This window comes from Vanessa cardui, chromosome 17, assembly GCF_905220365.1.
Source record: "Vanessa cardui chromosome 17, ilVanCard2.1, whole genome shotgun sequence".
NCBI classification, from domain to species: Eukaryota; Metazoa; Arthropoda; class Insecta; order Lepidoptera; family Nymphalidae; genus Vanessa; species Vanessa cardui.
This window is the reverse complement of record NC_061139.1, coordinates 2,247,053-2,260,912: the sequence shown is the minus strand read 5'-3', so window position 1 is coordinate 2,260,912 and position 13,860 is coordinate 2,247,053.

Genomic DNA, 13,860 nt, shown 5'->3' with positions numbered 1-13,860 from the left:
TATTCAAATCGCGTGTCAACGAAGGCCATAAATGTTTTGCAAATCGCACTTCAATCGAAGGTAAGAAGAAGAAAACTCATAGATTTTAGACAGAAAACTTTTTAATTGCCGGAATCGGAGTACGAACTCAGAAACTCGGAACATGCTCCTTATAAGCCAGTATACCAAATTGGCCATCATAACCTTTTAGGTTAAGAAACAGTTTAGTTATGCCTCATGTTGTTGGAGGTAATTTAATTACATTTGGAGACATTTATTTTTATTACATTACATACATATATACTTGTATTTAACTAATATGATTGTATTTTTTAAATGTTGAAAATGAGTAACTACTGAGTTTCTTGCTCTTCCGGTTCTTCTCGGTAGAATCAACTTTCCGAACCGGTGGTAGCTTCACTTAATTGTTAAATGACGATTCAAAAGTTGATTCACTTGAATAAAGTTTATTTTGACTTTGATTTTGATTGATGTTACATAACATTGTATTCCGTGTGTAACATTCGAGATTACGGAGTGTATTATGTAGAGACGAAAGTTCGTAAATTATCCGCCAGAGGCGCTGCACCGCTGACGCTGTATACATTAATATTAAATTGCTTTAAAATTTAAATATAAAACATTCAATGTCAAGGTTCGGCTACTTCAAATTAAAATCAAGACTAGAATTATATGACTATACCCGCTACGTGGAATCATCTGGTTGTTATGTCATATGACATCTAATAACCGCCAAATTTCTTTTTTTTTTTTTTAATTATTTAGCCTCAGGTGTGCTGATCATTGTCCTTTAAAAAGTAAAATTAATTTTGTTAAAAAAAATGTTAAATGCTTATGTAACACTCAATACGTATATAATACAACGAAATAGTAACTAACCGCGTACATGTGTACTTTTAGACTTGATAGGGGAGGCTCGGTACAAATGTAACACTGCAGGCTGTAGCCAGTGGCGGATTTACACATCTGCAGCTAGTAGGCTATTACATTTTTGCCGTCCCCTCTTTTTTTTTTTGTAACAATTAAGATTTGTGTTCTATCGTCCTCATTACATCGGTTTTTTAAACTATGTGATATTTCTGTCAGTTACTACATATGTTTTCCAACCCGCTATGTAGTGACGAGTATACGGATTACGGACGTAATTTGTATACATATAATTATAAGTTTATTTTTTTTTATTTCTGTAAGATAGTTACAAATTTGGGCTAAATTTGCCGCCCCTCTAAATCTGCCGCCCTAGGCTCCAGTCTATTTACCCTATTGGCAAATCCGCCACAGGTTGTAGCTAGGTATGCTTTGATTCCAGCTATCAGTACATATATAAAAATATTATGAGTACATGGAGTCGTATAAAATTGGACATAGTCTACTATTGTTCGTGCATTGTAAGTTTATATAATAAATCTTGTTTTCCAATAATTACAAAACTGCAAGAAAATATCTCAAAGGCAAGACTATTATTATCTGCAAGAAAGGAAAATGAAACATAAACCTATACTTTTGCTTAAAAAAAATACTATTATAGTTTACATATATACGTAAGAAACTGGGATCGTTTGTTTTATAAACATCTCATTATTACCGTAAAAATTGTAAAGCACTTCAAATAAGTACGTAACATTATATTGATAAATGTTTATGATATGGGATGGATAAGATAGTTTAATCTTTAAAATATTATTTGTATACTGTTATTGTTTTATGCTTTTAAATATATATTAAAAAAAAGTAATGCGTTCTGATATTGGTATTTTGTATTTCCCATGAAATGTATTACTACATTATTATATGTTTATTGTTTATTGTTTATTATATTATGTTATATAGATGATATTACAACAATTTTCGTGAATGTCTTGATCTATATAACAAAAAAAAAAAAAAAAACAAAATTACTATACTTTATTTAAGAAGGTCTTTACAAGCAATTTTGAATCGTCATTTTCGTCAGAAGTATATTTAGTAAAGCTGCCACCGGTTCGCAATGTAAATTGCCGAGATTATATAATATCTTTTACCTGAAATTTAACAAATATTTATGACATCTAGATAATCTTGTGTTGAATAATATGCTTCATTTTTATTTATTAATGTTCATTCGTACAAATTATAGTGTCCTCCCGATTGTATCCATTGTATCCTCGACTGAAAAGAGATCCTAGTTAAATGAACACGCGTCTGCGCAAACACTTTCAAAACACTTGTAATCTGGGATAAAATGTGACCGATACGAACGCTTGCACTAGAACGGACTTAAGTGCTTTCTAAGTAAAAATAGTTTAAACACTGCTCTGTTGCTCACGTATAAATACTTAGAGAATTTATTGATAGGAAAACCATAAACTATTTTGGCCAATACATCAAACTCAACTCAAACTCCTTTATTCAATGTAGGAGCATTACACTTACTTTTTGATGGTCTAATTAAATACTACCAGCGGTTCGGAAAAAAAAACACCGTGACCTGAGAAGAACCGGCGAAAGAAACTCAGCAGGTCTTTTTTTGTCAAATTAAAAACATATTGATTATGAATAGAAATAGCCACGAGGCGATCGTTTCATTTCCCATGATGTGTTATCAATCATAAACTCACTAATTGTATAGTAAGCCTTTCGCACATAAGTGTTCCTTAACATTTTTTTTTAATTTGGCAACAGAAGCATTAACGCTGTCTGGAATCCTGTTGTAGAACCGTATACATTGCCTCACAAAAGAGTTACTGACGCATAGTCAGTAACTAAGTCGAGTAATAGGAGTACAATATTGTGTTTGTTACTTGTACCAACGGATTTTTTGATGATTTATGAGGATCACATTTTCTATAAAAACATTAATATTTTTCCGTACATACAAAACATTACAGAACTTATTCCTTATTTCCTTTACTGATTGAATAAATTAAGCTAAAATAAAGATAATGGTGTATCATTCTTATTGGCCCTCAGAGAAATCACGAGCGTGTGTAATCGGGTAGCCAAATAAGAATAAATTTCGTTTATAATATTGTAGAATGTACTCCAGCAGCGGCACTAAAACTCGTAAAAACGATAAAACAAATTAACTTTGTACGTAAACTCGGTACATTGCAAAATCAAGATTGCGCCTGAGTTGCTCGCATAATATATACATAATATTAAATATTATAATCATAACCATCTAGCTTCAATCTTTATAGGAATTATGCAAATTTACTTTTTGCAATTATATTTGGCCTTCTAACTCTGCCTTAAGCAATATAATCATCCGGGTGCAAGCAGCGCTCTGGTGATTTACCAGTCCACAGAAAAATTTTTAAGAGTTCTTTGAGGCTTTACTGGTGGCCCAAAACTTGACCATCATTAGCGGAGCGCCTCTAACACGCAGCGTTTAAAATTTTCACATCCATTGTATTAGGGATGTGCCTAAAACTAATCACTATACTAACACAACAAATAGAGACAAAGTTAAAATCTTTATTCAGTAATAAAGTATACTATTTTACATTTGATGGATTATAAAAAAATCCTCAGAACGTATTTCGACAACAATGTACTTGGACCTTCCAGGTTCGAACTGGTGAAAGAATTTCATTGTGTATTTATTTATATGAAATATACACAATAATTCGTTTTAATAATAATTTGAAATAGTATATGTGTACTTGGCTTACATAAGCTTAACATAAAGGTGGCTCATCGTGTATTACTTATGCAATTTACTATGCGCTTACCTGTATTCAAGTTTAAATGCATATGTACAGAACACTAGGGCATGACGACTTTCTTTTACGTAAATATAATAAACGTTCAACGCATGTTGTACATCGACATGGCCCAGTAGCTAGAGCGTGTGGTTCTTAGTCGAAAATAACGAGTTCAATCCCGAGCAAGCACTGTATTACTAATCTTGATTTTTGTTTATAAGTCAACTCGTGCTCAAAGAAGGATTATGAAAAAAACTGCATCTGAAAAAAAAATCTTGTATGTATAAATAAGAAAGGTAACTTTTTCCATTAGTGTCACATTTACAGTTACTATATGTATTTTTGTCATTTCCATTAGGTAATCCTCATTAGGCGACTAAAAAATATTTTCTGTTTATTTAAAGTTGATATTACTCTGCTCTCTTAGTTCAAACGAATGAAATGGTAATTTACCATATTTTAACTTGTCTCGTTTATGTCACGGTAACATCATTGTTTTTTTACCATTCTGATACCGCTGTCACGCTGTACCTATAGTATACAACTTACCGTCGCGTTCCTACTATTAGTTGACATTCTATTATCTCATTCCAAGTTTTTTTTATTATTTTACTATTTCCGTATAGTCATTAAATATCATAGATTTTAATCAATTTGTCTTTCTAACTTTAGAGAGGAAAGTTAGTCTGCTGTGTTTTGTTTTTTATGTTTGTAACCTCAGAACTCGGAGCAATAGTGTGGCTCGGTAGAGACCCTAGAGCCCTAGAGAGGGTAAAGGAAAAGAGGTAGACCGCAGAAAAGGTGGGATGACGACATCACAAAAGGACAGGAAGAGGATGGCAGTCAGATTTAGAAATAATAACTAAGAAACAAATACATATTAGTTTGAGTAGTTTATTTATAGTGCTTGAGTTTAAATTTATTGTAACTTTCTTAGAGATTTGAATAAAAGACTATTATTATTATCATTTCATTTGTTCTAATTTTATTTTATTTACCATATCATTCTAATTATAATTGATAAAATTTGCATTAATTATAAATTTGTTTAATGTAAATTTTTTAGTCATTATGTATCACGTTTATGAATATATCAATTATTTTATTAAACCAGTCATGATAACGCGGTCTTAACAGAACGATAAATGGCCTAATTGCAATTTGCTCACCACTTTTCATAGATATCAATATTTTTTATATTTAATTTGAAAATTAAGATATTATTTCCCTTGTAACTGTCAGTTACACTGACTAACTAACCCTGCAATCCAGAACAAAGTATTATAGTATTAAAAGTTTACTGGGTGGTAGGGCTGTGTGCAAGCCCGCCTGGGTAGGTACCACCGACTAAACAACAGTACGCAGTTTGTTCCTTTGTTGTCGTTGTACGTTGTGTTCCGGTTTGAAGGGTGAGTGAGCCACTGTAACTACAGGCACAAGGGACATCTTACATCTTAGTTCCCAAGGTTGGCGGCGTATTGACGATGTAAGGAATAGTTAATATTTCTTATAGCGTCAAAAAAGAAAAAAAAAGTATTGTTGCGTGGCAGTCTTGATGAGTCGGTGGTATCTAATTAGTCACAAAGCCCTAACACCCAGAAATTCTAAGTAACATTTCACTTAGGAAGTTGCACTCTCGTTCAGAGCAGATATGGGTGGGTCAGTGGTTAAAACGCTTGCACCGTTAATATTGAGTTGAAGCTCAAATAGCCGCAATGAATTTTCATGTGCTTCATTTGTGTTTATAATTCATCTCTTACTCGGTGGTGAAGGCAAACATTGGGAGGAAACCTGCCAAGTTCTGCATCTGACAACCTCCTAAAACGCGATCGAAGCCTCGCAAAATGTGATAAATTAAAATTCATAGACATTCATTAGCAACCGCAAGCGCATATTTTAAAATTTTTTATATTGTATTGTGTATTGTAATTAAATATACAAGGAAACGAAATGTAGATTAAATTTTTATAAATTTACTGCGAATTGCCCCGTACGTAATCATTACCCAGTATAAAACAAAGTCGCTTACCACTGTCTGTCCCTATGTATGCTTAGATCTCTATCTAAGCATATAGATAAAAATCAAGAGTGATTAGAGAGGAAGGTTTTTGTCTATAATACATGAACAATATAGTAAAGAAACAAAGAAAAAATCTGTAGTATGTTAATATTATCATTGCAATTTGTACCCGTGCGAAGCCACGGCGGGTCGCTAGTATATAGATAATATGCTACTGCATAATGGTTGAAAATTAACGGCTTACCCAGAATCGTCTTGATCCAGGTGATACAAGAAAACCCAGGCGTCGGGTAGCGCTCCAGAAGTTCTTCTTAACATCTTCTTCAGAGAGACATCGCCTAAACTGCTTGCACTCAGGCGCTCATTGTGCTAAAGATGGCCCTAGCTTTACTTACCAATACATAGGGTTACTTGTTATGATCTATAGACAACAACAGCCTCTAAATTTCCCACTGTAGGGCTTAGGCCTCCCCTTTCTTTGAGTGGAATGCACATGTAGCATAATTTTGATGAAATTAGACACATGCGGGTTTCCTCACGATGTTTTTCTTCAACACCGAGCACGAGATGAATTATAAACACAAATTAAGTACAATCACCGTTTAAGATGCACGCGTTCTAACCACTGGGCCAGCTCGCCGTATTTATACGAAATTTTGTATAAAACGGTATTAAAAAAATAAAAACTGTGTATTTCTTATTTAAACTTATATGTTTAACGTTGTATAATACGAACGGAATAAAGAGATGAATTATAAAGACAAATTAAGCACTTGAATCAGCGGTGCTTGCCTGGGATTGAACCCGCAATCATCGGTTAAGATGCACGCGTTCTAACCACTGGGCCATCTCCACTCATGTCAAACATACAGACAGATGTTTATTCGATACTCGAAAACAGATAGCACATTTTTTTTCCATTTCGAGGTATACGTCATTTGCACCGAACCATTCGCTTTCGTGTGCAAACGCACTTATTCTCGCGTTTTATTAGCAGTGTCATATTTATCAAATGATGATTGAATGTTTTATCAAAATACTCGTGTACATGTGTCCGCGAAACATTGATAGCATCGATGTCTTATCGATAAATACTTTACGTAATATCAGAAACGTTACGACGAACTTAATAATAATACGTATAAATAACTCGTGACGTCACGGAAACCAAAACAAATGATACAAGAATATATTAAATGTCTGATGAATGTGGAGTTCAGCAGATTTTGGCAGGCAGGTTTTCTTATTACGGTGATAAAGTTCCATCGTTTTTGGCTGAATAGCAAGCTCCATTGAATATTCATGTGTTTATAATTCATCTCGTGCTCGGCAGTGAAGGAATACATCGCGAGGAAAACTACACGTGTCAAATTTCATAGAAATTCTGCCAGATGTGTATTCCACTAACCCACATTAGAACAGCGTGGTGGAGTTTGTACCAAACCTCCCCTCGAAGAGTGCAAAACCTAAGACCAGCAGTGGGAAATTTACAGACTGTTGTTATCAATATCCACGTGTACCCATCGCATCTCTTAAAAACAACCTCCACAGTTTAATCACCCCTCTTATGTATCCAATAAGCATTAAGATCGTTGATTAATAAAAACATTATGAAGGGGCACTCAATCGACAGCTACAAATAAATAAATATAGCGTTTGTTACCGTTATGTATTGTCAGGTTTTACAATTTATTATTAGTTATTCCACATTGTGATACAGTTTTATTAATGATTATATTAAAACGTATTACAGTTTACTAGTTGACGTTCTCGACATGTCAGACATAAAGTATTTACTTGGTGGTAGGGCTTTGTGCAAGCCCGCCTGGGAAGGTTAATATATGGGCCACCTGATGGTAAGTGGTCACCATCACCCATAGACAATGACGCTGTAAGAAATATTAACTATTCCTTACGTCGTCAATGCGCCACCAACCTTGGGAACTCAGACGCTATGTCGCTTGTGCCTGTAGTTACACTGGCTCACTCACCCTTCAAACCGGAACACAACAATACTACGTACTGTTGTTTAATGGTAGAATATCTGATGAGTGGGTGGTACCTACCCAGACGGGCTTGCACAAAGCCCTACCACCAAGTTTCTTTTAATGCTTTCACGTCTTTGTTATTATGAGTGAAACTAGTCTATAAACTATAATATCAATCAAATAATATCTTTTTATCTTTTTCTGAAATATGGGTACGCCAAATGCGCCTCTTGGTTAGTGGTCATCAATCATCATACATCATAGACATCGGAAATATTAACGACTCATCACATAGCCAAAGATGATGATGCTGATATGCCAATTTTTCTTGTAGTTGCACTGGTTCACCCACCATTCAAATTCAAATTTATCAATATAATAATTTAAAAATATATTACAATTTATTCCAATGCAAATTAATTGAGTACAAATAAATATCGACCAATGACCTGGTCTAAAACCATATAGGATTCTTTATAAGGTAGTTTTCGCCATAAAAGCGCCCAAACCGGTAATAAAACGTGGTAAGTATTCTCTTTTCCGTCAATTTTCTGTCCTACATTGACATACTTAGTTTCTGATGGATGTAGTCAACTCCATCATATAAATAAATACTGATCTATAGGCTAATATGAAAATACACACATATTACTTATTTTAAGTTTAGATTATGACTTCATTAAAACAGACAAGATTAATTATCTAAGTTATTTTATGCAGTAAAATAATTTTTGAAGTTCTTCCTTTACATTTAAATTATTTTTTAAGAACAATCGTATAATATTTATTGTTTTGATTAGATTGTTTTCCCTTTCAATCCGCGCCATAGATTGTAAGTTTTTAAATATGGAATATACTTTAGAGACGTTTAAATAGTGAAAGGCATGAGGTCGCACAACTCCAACGGCTTTCGAATTCTGCAAAAGTACAAACACTTTAAAAGTCGTAACGGATGAAAACGATAATTCTGTGAACATTAAATTTAGAATATTTAAAAATAAAACTAGTTTTTTTTTTTCTAAAATTGACTTTTGTTATTACCGTAGATATTTTGAAATAATGTTGTCTTGAACTTTGCTCAGGTCTTGAATCACGATATCTGTTTTGTTGATTTTTTTTTCTATATACCAGATATTATCAATAACCACAAACAATAAGCTCTAGAAATTTCTTCATATTAAACAACATTAACCAAGGAGTCGAGATGGCCCAGTGGTTAGAACGCGTGCATCTTAACCGATGATTGCGGGTTCAAACCCAGGCAAGCACCGCTGATTCACGTGCTTAATTTATCTTTATAATTCATCTCTTGCTCATCGATGAAGGAAAAAATCGTGAGGAAACCTGCATGTGTCAAATTTCATTGAAATTCTGCCACATGTGTATTCCACCAATCCGCATTGGAACAGCGTGGTGGTATATGTTCCAAACCTTCTCCTCAAAGGGAGAGGAGGCCTTTAGCCCAGCAGTGGGAATTTACAGTCTCTCGTTGTTGTTGTTGTTGTTGTAACCAAGGAAAACGACAATCATTTCAAAATAAATATTTCATAGTTACTTTAAATTTAATAGATTTGCATAGGTAGACTATATTTGTAAAATATTTGTGTTTATATTTTGAACATTTGTGTTCCATACATGTCAAGAGGATAATAATTAATTATTCTACATGTAGCTGTTGCTTTTTCAACATGAGGATGATTTTAATTCAAACTACGGGAGTATGTATGTACTTAAGTATACGCCGACTTATATGCCGTGCTAACACTGTCAGAGCTCCGTAAGGTAATATTACACGATCCTTTTGCCCTTTTCTAACTTCTTAAGACATATTTTTTCTACAACGCAATATTATTAATGATTACGATTTTTATACTACATTATGTAACGATGCCATCACCCTAATCAAAAGTTTAATATGTAAGGTATCAAATCTTATTTCCCAATTCTTGGCCCGCTAACCGCTTATCGAGGCACTTTCCTGCACTAAATTTATAATATTAATTGTTGTCTACAAATAATGAATCGATATTTTCTTGTATTTCTTTGGATGGTTAAGCGGTAACTATTATAAAAAAATTGAAAAATTATTATTAAAATATTAATAAAAAACAAACACTAATGAGATAAACACATACATATATTCAATTTTTAAGAGCAGTTTTTCTAATATATCCTAACTAGTTATCTCTTAACTACCTTAAAAACGTAGTTTCGTCATTCCAATTTATGCATTTTTTAATTAAAACATATTTTTATTGCACTGAGAAATCAGCGCGGAAACGTATCCGTCCCAAATAAAGTTTTGTGTAATCGATAACATTTCGATATCGCTGATTCATGCAAATTTTAATTATTTAGCGAGTGCATTTTTAAATAAAAATATTATTTACTTATATTTAGTTTTGCAGCGGCTGCTGTGAATATAATACTTACCTACTTACTCTTTTTTGTATGGTACACTTTTCTTGTATTGTAGCAAATAAGTATCGTGCTAATGTAGTGGGAATTGAACACTGTGTCAAAACTAACAAGTGCCAGAAAAAGTCTTAAATCGTATAAGACTTAAATAAATAAAAACTTTAACAAAAAGAAAAACCGACTTCAAACAAAACACTATTTCAAAACGAATTAATACGCACTAAAAAGTAAAAAAAATAATTACATATTCAAAAGATTTTTTTGAGTTCTAAGTTAAATGAAATGAAAAATATTAGATTACTTAAACGTCGGTTTACGATTATATAGTTACAATTATTGTTATATTTGGAGCCGGTGTCAGCAACGGGCACGCGTCTCAACAATCAAAAGAAATAAGCGATACAAGTCCCTTTAAATATATAATTTATACTTGTATTTGTATTGACATAGTACATTATTGTAAAAATTGGTAATCAGAATCCTTTAGACTCTCGTATTATTTTTTGCTAGATATATTGTAAGGTTTTCCGGGCTGACACCGATTCTATATAATTTTTGAATCGAATTCAAATTTCGAACCCGCATACATGGATGGATCCCGCAATCACACATTAAATTTCGGACGAAGTGCTTACGTGTTCAATTAAATGCACTAAAAAAGCCCTTAGTTTGGCATGACGACTTGACGCTACTCAAAACATAAGATTATAAAGTCGCTCGAAAACGTCATCTCGTATGAGAAATATTGTTTTCAAACCTCTGGAAATATTTCCTCGTGCTAAATGTACATAGTTTAACATCTTAGTATTTATATCTATAGTATATTCGTAAATTCGTATTACCATGACTATGATAAATAACATGTTATTTTTGTTATGATATTCACTTTAAGGTAAACATTGATCGTATATACAAGAGGAAAGCCCACAACACAAGAGGTTTTTCTAACCTCATCAACATTTGTCTATTTTCCTTCCTTGTAATTGTTATTAGTTTTGAAATACCTTTATGTAGGTACTAATATACTTTGAGTTAATGTAAGCATAATTGAACTTGGGAAAATGAAAGCTAAACTACAGTTACATGGCATGTTTTTAGTCTTTAATGAGTTACCTACTTTTATTTAATATGTCTAATGAATCAATGCACGTTATAAGGTCATGAACAAGTGTCAAAATTGGACCACGTTATTGAGCATTGCGGGAATAAATACGTATATAAATTAGCATTGCATGTAAAGTAAAGTAAAGTAACAGCCTGTACATTTCCCACTGCTGAGATAAGGCGTCCTCTTTCATTCAGGAGACAGTTTGGAACATATTCCACCACGCTGTTCCAATGCGGGTTGGTGGAATGCACATGTGGCAGAATTTCGATAAAATTAGACACATGCAGGTCCTGACGATGTTTTTCTTCACCGCCGAGCACGAGATGAATTATAAACACAAATTAAGCACATATATATAGTGGTGCTTGCCTGGGCTTGAACCCGCAATCATCGGTTATGATGCACACGTTCTAACCACTGGGCCATCTCAGCTCAGCATTGCATGATTCGAACGTTTTTTAGTGAATTTTCAGATCTCTACTTTTTACTGGTACCGCTCATCTATCACTATAAGAAAAATAACATTTGACAAGCAAAACAAAAACTAGTGAACTGTTTTATCTCTTCCCATATAAATTTACAGATGTTATCTAATCTCCAAGTGAGTCAGCTGAAAATGAAACAATTACATAATTTGAAATAACATTCGCGGGCGGCAATTATTCGTATTATAGCAGGCATGTAAATAATAAGATCAGATAAGGATATACACTTTACTGTAAGTAAATAATCAAAACGATTAACAAACATTTGGGACAAAAATAATAACTATCGGCGAATCCCGACTCGAGTCTCTTTCGTTTCCAATTGAAAATTTGAGATAGCAACTATTATTTAACAGAATCGTCTAGTATGAAATTAGATGTAGCATCGGAAAATGCAATGAAATGCATATAGAACCGATTACTGCCGATTTACACGACCAATAGAAAGAGCACCCTATCGCGCCATTCGACGCTAGTCGTCGCTATAGTTTCTCTCGTCAGTTCAACCCGAGAAAACAACTGCATGTAAATCGACGTGTCAAATTGACGAATATATTAGGTCATATGATATTACAAGTTATTGCGTTTGTGCAAAGATCATATTCACATAAGAAATAAATATTGATAATTTGGGATAGCGTACTCCATTCGGATGTGATCGGTTTTACGAATTTTGCCGATGCTACATCTAAGTTGTGTCGTACTATAGGTTGACATTAAATATCATGACATTATGATTACTGTATTTGTATTTTGAAATGATAAGTGAGCACGATTTAAATTTTCCTTATCAAATAATCAAGTTTCGCGTAGTTTCGGATAAAGCCAAACAAAAGTACGATTGTTTTGCTAGTAACATGAAATATTATTAAAATTTTCAATCATTTCAAACTTCAGTATCAATTGCTTTGACAAACACTTGACACTTTTGACAATTCAATACACGGAGTGTCATCAATCTGATATAATGATAATGATGGAAATATGACACGACTCAGAATCAGATCCAAGTTACTAATAGCTAGTAGTTAGTAGTAGATTCAAAGCATGTTCGAAGTTGGCTTAGTTAAGATTAGGCATTCTATCAGATCCTTTATCAGAATCTCCTAGTATGCTTTTGGAATTCATTCTAATCACTGTAAATAAAAAGCAATGTTTAAACAAAAGGAAAAATTACACCGACACCAACGTACCTGTGTAGGACATAAGTCCAAAAAAAAAAACGATGGGTGGTATATATAGTTATGTTATTATATATAATAAAAATCAGGTACTATTTTAAGTGTATTTTTTCTTTTCGAAACGTACAGTGTAATGAATAGGTAACTGTGGATAGAAGCGTTAATAAATAAGTATTATTAATTATGTATTATTCATGTGTCTGAACTTTTGAACTGCGTTAGCGTGAACGCTGCAGTATTTAAACCTTACCTAGTAGGTAGGTAATACCTACCATGAACATTTAACTACAATAATCGCAATACTTCGTATAAAATCTTATACCGCACTTAGACAATTTAAAAATGGCATTAAAGCCACTTGGTGTTTTTAATCACCTTATCATTAAGTATAGATAGGCGAGGTAGAAATGATATCTTAAATAATTTTTGACGTATTCGTAACCACCCAGATAAAAAAATAATATCTGGCATAATATTTGAGATCTTAGATAAAAAAACCACAATAAATAATGATATATCAAAATTTATTATGCAATAATCTTTCTAAGATTATTACAGGAATAATGAAAGTACCTACTAAGTAGTGCCCATAAATTTTAGCAATTCAATTATTTACTCGCTTTTACTTTTATCATTATTTTTACAACTTACATACATATGTATATGTTTTAACTTAGTAGGGTACCTACTCATAGCTGGCTTGAAGGTTATTTGTACATTAACCCCAATTATTATAATCTACACTTATTCACTGAAAATTTACGCCTGTCCTATTATTAAGGGGCCGAGATGGCCCAGTGCTTAGAACACGTGCATCTTAACCGATGATTTCGGGTTCAAACCCAGGCAAGCGCCACTATATATATGTGCTTAATTTGTGTTTATAATTCATCTCGTGCTTAGCGGTGAAGGAAAACATCGCGAGGAAACCTGCATGTGTCTAATTTCATCGAAATTCTGCCACATGTGCATTC